The sequence below is a fragment of the Triticum dicoccoides genome, chromosome 7A (assembly GCF_002162155.2).
Source record: "Triticum dicoccoides isolate Atlit2015 ecotype Zavitan chromosome 7A, WEW_v2.0, whole genome shotgun sequence".
Lineage (NCBI taxonomy): Eukaryota > Viridiplantae > Streptophyta > Magnoliopsida > Poales > Poaceae > Triticum > Triticum dicoccoides.
This window is the reverse complement of record NC_041392.1, coordinates 228,686,730-228,695,171: the sequence shown is the minus strand read 5'-3', so window position 1 is coordinate 228,695,171 and position 8,442 is coordinate 228,686,730.

Below are 8,442 nucleotides of genomic sequence, written 5' to 3'. Positions count from 1 at the left end.
AACTCCCTAGAGGCCTAGGATTTGGTGTGTAGGCCCAAGAACAAAGGAGGCCTAGGGGTGATTAATATCAAAATCCATAATGAAGCCCTTCTGTCGGTGTCAAAACCGGCGGATCTCGGGTAGGGGGTCCCGAACCGTGTGTCTAGGCCAGATGGTAACAGGAGGCAGGGGACACAATGTTTTACCCAGGTTTGGGCCCTCTTGATGGAGGTAAAACCCTACGTCCTGCTTGATTAATATTGATGATATGGGTAGTACAATAGTAGATCTACCACGAGATCAAAGAGGCTAAACCCTAGAAGCTAGCCTATGGTATGATTGTCGTTCGTCCTATGGACTAAAACCCTCCGGTTTATATAGACACCGGAGAGGTCTAGGGTTACACAGAGTCGGTTACAATGGGAGGAGATCTACATATCCGTATTGCCAAGCTTGCCTTCCATGCTAAGGAAAGTCCCATCCGGACACGGGACAAAGTCTTCAATCTTGTATCTTCATAGTCCGAGAGTCTGGCCAAAGGTTATAGTCCAGCTATCCGGACACCCCCTAATCCAGGACTCCCTCAGTAGCCCCTGAACCAGGCTTCAATGACGATGAGTCCGGTGCACAGATTGTCTTCGGCATTGCAAGGCGGGTTCCTCCTCCGAATACTTCATAGAAGATTTTGAACACAAGGATAGTGTCCGGCTCTACAAAATAAGTTCCACATACTGTCGTAGAGAGAATAATATTTACACAAATCTAATCGGCTGACGTATTCCGTAGTGTGTCATCACGCCACAGCCAAGCCTTTATTTGAACCGTTTTTCTTCAACCAGCTCCACACATAACGCGAGGCGGTTTCTTGACACGTCTTGTCAAAGCAGAGATAATGTTCCCCCAATTACGGGATTTTCATTAATACGGTCGTGGGTAACCCAACTGTGTCTAGGACTCCTAGATTATAGGTAAGTCCAAACGGCCATGGTGAGGACGCTTGATATTCACCCTCTTTATAAAGGGACAAGGTTTTCGTTTTTCCCTCTCGTGCTCAATCGAACCCCTCCCCCGCCTCGAGTTCTAACACCCAAAGCCCAGGTCAGGTGCTCCAGATCTTCAATCATGTCCGGATCCAGCCTTCAAGGCCGATGGATGCCCTCCTCCGTCACGGAAGAGGATATCAAGAAGTTGAGGGAGGCCAGATACCTGACCGCCGAGGTTTCGCATCTGCTGCCTGCTCGAGGGCAGGTCGTCCCCACTCCCGAACCCAACGAGAACATCGTGTTTGTCTCCCACTTCCTCCGAGGCCTAGGCCTCACTCTGGATCCCTTCGTCAGGGGTTTGATGTTCTATTACGGGCTAGATTTCCACGATCTAGCTCCGGAGTCCTTTCTCCACATCTCGACATTTATTGTCGTGTGTGAGGCCTTCGTCCGCATTACCCCTCACTTTGACCTATAGCTTAAGACCTTTGAAGTGAAGCCTAAGATGATCGAGGGGCAACATGCAGCATGCTGAGGCGCGTCAATAAGCAAGATGGCAGGAGCTCCGTGGCCGAAAGGTTCCTTTCCAGAGGTGTCCGGATTATGGCAACGGGAGTGGTTTTACATCACGGCTCCCAGAAGTGCCAAGTGGGTGGCTGCCCCCGCTTTCCGCTCGGGCCCCCCACCACAACTGATGTCATGGATTAGCAGAGGACTGAGCTGGGGTCCAGCCAAGGACGTGCCTATACTGCAAAGCCGCATTCAAGATCTCTTCGAGGGAGATTTTAATTTGGTTGTGGTAGTGCAAGTTATGTTGTTTCGTCGAGTCCAGCCCTGCAAACGCCGGCCCCTTCACTTATGGGAGTTCAACCCAGAAGGACCGCGTGCTATTCAAAGTTTCCCCGGCCTGACGCACGAGGAAATGTACAAGTCATTCTTCGGACCTCAAATAGAGTGTCCGGATACTACCGAGGACGTGGGCCTGAGCAGTAACCGCGCTGCCGAACAAGTAAGTAATCCTCTAGCTGAACACACCATCTTTCATTCGTCATGATGTCATCTTTGAGAAATCGCTCTTTGACCAGGACTGGCTAACAAAAGCGAAGACGATTCGGTGTTCGGCCCCCCTCCCTGAGGGTTTGAAAAATCTGGTGCTGGAAAAGATGCTCGAGCTCGCACCTTACCCGGAGCCCTCGAAGGAAGATATAGGGGGAATAATATGGGCGAAGGCGGGCCCCCATCACTGCCAGTTCCAACCGAGGGAATGAGCACCTCCATAAAGGAGGATAATCGGGGGAGGAAGAGGACTGCTTCTGAGGATCTGGAAGCCGAGGCCTCCAAATGAGAGAAGAAGTCTCCAACAGAGGGTCCTGCTTCAAGGGGTGCTCTTGCCGCACAAAGTCCGCGGGAGAATCAACCCTCCTACGAGTCGTAAGTGATTCAAAAAATACTTTAATAGTGAAGGTATACTACCTTTCCTCTGAGGAGAATAACCGCCACATATATCATGCAGTTCGGGTCTTAGCCCTTCTCAGCTGAGCTCGTCTTCGGGGGATCTTCTTCCGGAGATGATGGAGAGCGAAACGCCTCCCCCGGACTCCTCCGCTCAAGAAGCGGGCGACCCCGAAGTGTCGTCACGGAGGGCCTCTCCAGATCCGGTGAGGCCAGAAGATAATCCCATAGTCACCCGAAGTCCCCAACATCCGGCTCTTGAAGAGAGCAAACAAAAGAGTCCGGCACCGTCTGGTATGCGGTCGGACGTTCTGAGGGAGCTGTTGGAGCGAGCGGCCATCTCAGAAGAACACCGTACGCTAATGGGTACGGTGATGGAAAGCATTTCGTCTGCTGAAAGCGGATTACATGAAGCCTTTATGAGTCTACTGACATGCTTTGAGGTACATAAAATGATATTTGATAGTACCACACATGTTAGGTGTGCCCTGTGTAGATAGTAGCCCCTGAGACTCTGGTTGTCGTCGAGAACGGCGGCGAACAGAGGATCATAGTCCCAGGCAATAACCAGACTACCTTTATGTGCAGGTGGTGGAAGCTCCGGTGGCTAGCCGGACTAGTGAGTTTGCCGAATTAAAGCAGCAACCGGATGCGGCAGACGCCGACATTGAGCTTGTTAACAAGTGGCTTGACGAATCACAGGGTAAGTAATGTTTTCTGGTGAATGTCACATAATAAGAGCAGCATGATGCCAGTATCTTTAATATGTTGTGACTGCAGATGGAGATGCCACCGTGGAGACCCTTCGGGCGGAACTCGCCTGAGCCAAGGAACAAGCGAGGGTTAGTAATGCGGCTGCTTTGAAGGCGGCCGAAGAGTTAAGAGCCGAGAAGGCTGCGCATTGCGAAAGCAAAGAAAAGATGGCCAAGATGGCCATAGAATTAAAAGGCACTGCCGACCATTGCCAGTTCCTTGAAGAAGAGAACCGAGTGAAGGCAGCGGACCTTGAGAAGGCCACGATAACAACCAAAGACACTCGCTCTGCTATGAGGGCGAAGAAGGAGGAGCTGCGGGAAGGCAGGGATATTGCGGCTGGGAAGCCCTTTCTGCTGCAGAGGAAGTTTGGAGATCTGCGGTATGCCCTCTGGATCGGCTGTGGAGTTCGGCAGACACATATATGGACTTGGCGGCAAGCGCTGTCGATGCGGTCGAATACTTCCGAGATCAGTCAGATCGTGAAGTAGACAAGCTGTTCTGGTCGCAATTTAACGTTCCAAAGCGTCCGCTTCTCTTGACTGATCAGCTAGCCGAATGGGCCGAACTTAATAGGTTGTCCGGACTCGCCATGAGGTCCGTTGTAGATCATTTGTGGCCGGAGAAGCCGAAGCCGAACAGCTATTTCAGCTTAGTGCATCAGTTCCTGGGTGCGGTGCCGCGCATCAATGCGATGAAGAGGTCGGCGTGCATAGAAGGCTCGCGGATGGACTTTGCCCGTGTCAAGGCATACTGGGCGGAGATGGATGCTACCACTGTTGCGGCGCAAGGTTCGGCCATAGGCCGAGTAGCTGCCGAGCACTATTTTGAAGAGGTTCTTGAGGGTGCTCGTGTGATAGAGTCCCAGTGCTCGAAGAATATTATGTTTGAGTGACATGTATTGCCATTGTAAACACAATGTTTTTATGAAATATAGTAAGGCTATATTTATACTTTTGCCGGAAAATAATATGATGTCTCCTATGCGGCCGTTTATGTATATATGTATAGAACCTGAAAGATTGCAGTCGTCGGCTTCAACCCTCACGCATATAATGCGGAGGTGCCCGCAAAAAACGTGTGTTCACACTTAACCCAACGTCTTGGTCCTATTAAGGAGGTGATAGCGCAGCGAACGAGGCAACCGGACAATAAGCTTTAACACTTTCACTTAGCCATAGGAGTTTGATAGTGGGGCTACTAGATAGCCCCTGGTGGCTCTGCACCCTCCCGATCTCGGGGTGCGTACATGCCTGGCCGGAAAATGGCCCTTCGTTAAGGCGGAGGAATTCTAACATTCCGATAGGTCATCAAGTGGTTGACCAATCTCACGCTATATCATGACAATCAGTTTTTGGCTTTCTCTACTAAGGTGCTCGTCCGGATGAACCAGGGCACAATCGCAGTAGTTCTCCTGGTGCTGCCTTAGCCGATAAAGCGGAACGTAAGGCACCAAAACACAGGAGCCGGGCAAACCCAACATTTGACCAAAGACAATGATTCGGAGCTGATGCATATAAGGCCAAACTCGCGACGCCGAACACTCCCTAAGGTATTCGGTCTTTATGGTATAAACCGGGCCTAAATAGTGCCCTTTGTAAGAAGCCCCTTGTGTCCAGGTACGTGCATTATTCTGACGTGGCCACATGCCAAGATGTCAGCATCCTTCTTAATTGTGCTGAGAATTCGAGGGATGTGTATCAACAAGAGATAGTGAAAAAGGTTTAAGCAGGGTCTTAATCTAAAAAGAATCCTTGGAGCGGGTCCCTGCTGCACGTCTGCGCCTGTGTCTCTGTTGTGCCGTGTCCTGGATGGGTGTAGCACGATGGTCATCTGTAAAAGAGAGGAACTTAGGTGAAAAAGTTGTCATGCAAAAAGGTGGTTTTTTAAAGAAACCATGTATAATTAAAAATGAGTAAAAAATTGTCACTTGTCTGCGCGCGTTGAGCCCCTTGTATTTGTAATAGGGGTGTGGCCCTCAATCCGGTATGAATTACATATGGTTGCGCCAGACTCGTCTAACCGTGTCCGTGGTCTTGACGACCTATCGAATGCTTTAGTTGGTGAGGCCGTTTTTAGTGTGCGGCTGTCGGATTTCAGGTTCCGGCAGACCCTTGAGGTTCGAACAACGGGGTGCGCGCGGAAATTTCGCCTTCTACCTACCTGCACCCCTCCGCCTCGCTAAGATCTAGGCTATGGAAAGAACAACACAAGAGACACAGGGTTTATACTGGTTCGGGCCACCGTTGTGATGTAATACCCTACTCTAGTGTGTGGTGTGGTGGATTGCCTCTTGGGCTGATGATGATGAGCAATACAAGGAAGAACAGCCTCGCGAGGGTCTGTTCTTGGCTGGGGCGATGAACTGCTGGGAGGAGTTCAATCACCCTTCTCTCTCTCTCTCTCTCTCTCTCTCTCTCTCTCTCTCTCTCTCTTTGCTTCTCTCTCTGATTTTCCTCTCGATCTCTCTCTGATCGATCTCTAACCGATCGATCTCCAACCCGATCGATCCTCCCCCCTACCCTGTGGGTGGCTGGTCCTATTTATAGGCAAAGGCCCTGGGCCTCTTCCCAAATATTGAGCGGGAAGGGCGCCAACAATTGGCCATTTTGAAGGGGAACATCTGGTACACTTATCCTGACTAAAGTTGGTCCTCGCCTGCCAAAGACTCTGGTGGTTATGCTGGCTTGGGCTCCACAATGACTTCCTCCCTGCCGTTGGACTGGTCTTGGTCTCGTTGCACCAAAACGGGCGCCTTTGCTTGATGCTCCCGCCTGCGCTTGCTCCCTTTGCACCAAAGATGTCGTGGATTTGTCACGGCAGATGTCCTAGCGAAAGGACTTAGTCATGGAGCCATCGCTACGAGTTTACTTGAAGGGGTTAAAGCGGACACAAGGACACGAGGATTTATACTAGTTCGGCCCCTTCGATGAAGGTAAAAGCCTACGTCTAGTTGTGATGGAATTGATATGATCTCGATGGCTAGGGAGCAAACAAGCTTCGCCTAGGCTCGAGTTGTGGTTGTCTCCCTTGAACCGCCACCGGGTCGCCCCCTTATATACACGGGTGGCGCCCGTCGGTCCATAGAGTCCTAACCGGTTCATACTCGTACTCCGGTTGCTATCTCTCTATTCCTTACTTACAATACAAGTCATACATCAGGCCGGTTACGGCTACATGCTCTGACCGACTGCAGGCCTTGGGCCTTCATCTGTTTACGCCACTAATGAAGTTAACCAGGCCCAAGTAGGCCGGTTTACGCCTAGTGGTAATATCCCCAACATTAGGCCCCAGATTGATTTGAACTGGTTCATGTCAATCCTTCACACCATCTTGCGTCTTGGATATCTTCTGTTAATTGGCAAATCTCCATGTCGTCATCTTTTTTGGTTGCTGTAAACCGGCATGACGTCATTAGTTTTGGTTACTGTAAACCGGCATGACGTCATTATGAAATTCATAACACCCTCTTAATGACAGCTCCTGGATTCGCGCGTTTGACCTAGCTCGGTTGCCTTATAAATAAGACCGAAGGGTCATTTCCTTTTTCTTCCCTTCGTCCCTTCTTCTTCTTCTTCCTCACGTCGCCGGCTTTGGAGCTCCGCCACCACCGTCGACCTCTGCCTCGTCTCGGGCCGCTGCTTCAACCTGAATGTACCAGAGTGTTGCGGCGTCTTTCCGCATCTTCTCCGTTCTCGGTAAGTTCTCTCTCCTTCTTAACCTAGATCTGTTCTTAGGGTTCCATGTTCTTGCTATGTTCATTGCGTGTTCATGGCTGTTCTCTGACCTTGAATGCATCTGTGAACTCTTGTTGTGCTTAATAGCGATCCCTTTAGTATCCGCTTGCTATTTCTCATCCAAGATCATAAATCTCCCGCACATATCTGCTCAATGGTTCACTTCTGTTTCTGCCTTAGTTTTCGAAATATTTCATGTTTTTGTGAGCTTGCTGTAGATCCGCGGCTGTAATATGATTTTGTGAAATTTGTTTCTGCATAACTAGTTATCCATAGTTTCAATTGCTTCCGATGCTTAGGCCAGGCGGTTTAACTTCACCATAGAGAAAAAATTGCTAAACCGGTATATATGTCATTAGTCCCCTGGTTGAACCGCCAGAATCCATCTGATACCGCGTTGTAGAAGACCGGTTTACGGGTACTGCCTCCGGTTTACCGTAATTAGATCAACACCTTTTTATCCGGCATGTCCTTGAGCCGGATCACTTATTTCTTGTAGATCTCGTCATGGCCAAACAAGTGTACGAGTGCAACTGGGTTCCCTCCCGTGTCACAGAATCACAACTGAATGATCTAGTCCTGATCGGCGCTTTGGATAGCAAAGATACGATTCACTGGAGGGTTCCTGGAGATGAATGTCCTCCTACGCCCCAGGAAGGAGAGGTCGTGGTTTTCGCAGATCATATGGCCCGGGGCTTCAAACCGCCCGGCTCTAAATTTTACCGGGATGTGTTAGCCAACTTTCAACTCCGTCCACAGGATATTGGCCCCAACTCCGTCACCAATCTATGTCACTTTCAAGTGCTTTCTGAGGCATACCTTCAAGAGGAACCTTCAGTCGAGTTATTTAGAGATCTCTTTCATCTGAACCGCCGTATTGAATTCACTGACGGCCCTAATACCGAACTGGGCAGTATGGCCATTCAGAAAAGGAAAGAAATCACCTATCCCCACGTCAAACTCCATACTCACCCCAAGGAATGGAACGCAACTTGGTTTTATTGCAAGGATACATCTCCTGACAATGAAAATCCCTTGCCTGGCTTCCGTTCGGAACGGCTCAGCAACACTCACCCTTTTCCACAAAGGCTAAGCGCCAAGGAGAGAATTAAATATGCTCCTCAATTGTCCAAGCTCCGGGCCTTCATGGCCAATGGTTTAACAGGAATAGACCTTGCACGCTGCTGGATATCATGGAGCATTTTGCCTCTAAGCCGGCGCCCAAATTTGATGTGTGAGTATACTGATAGTGTCGATGACCCACTCCGACACACTAAAATCCAACTCCCTGATGACGAAGTCACAGAATCTGTGAAAAAGATGCTGAATGAACCGGAGCACCTCTGTGCTCAAACCGGTCTGCTTCCTTACTGCACCACCAACAAACCGCCAGCGGTAATATTTTAATTGCTCTATTGTTGAACCGGTTTACTATTTTATATGTTCAACGTTTAATTACTGCTTATCCAGGGTGATAATCCGTTTTGGAGTAAAAAACTTCCTCAAGACAAAACGGAGAAGGCAGGACGGCCAACCCG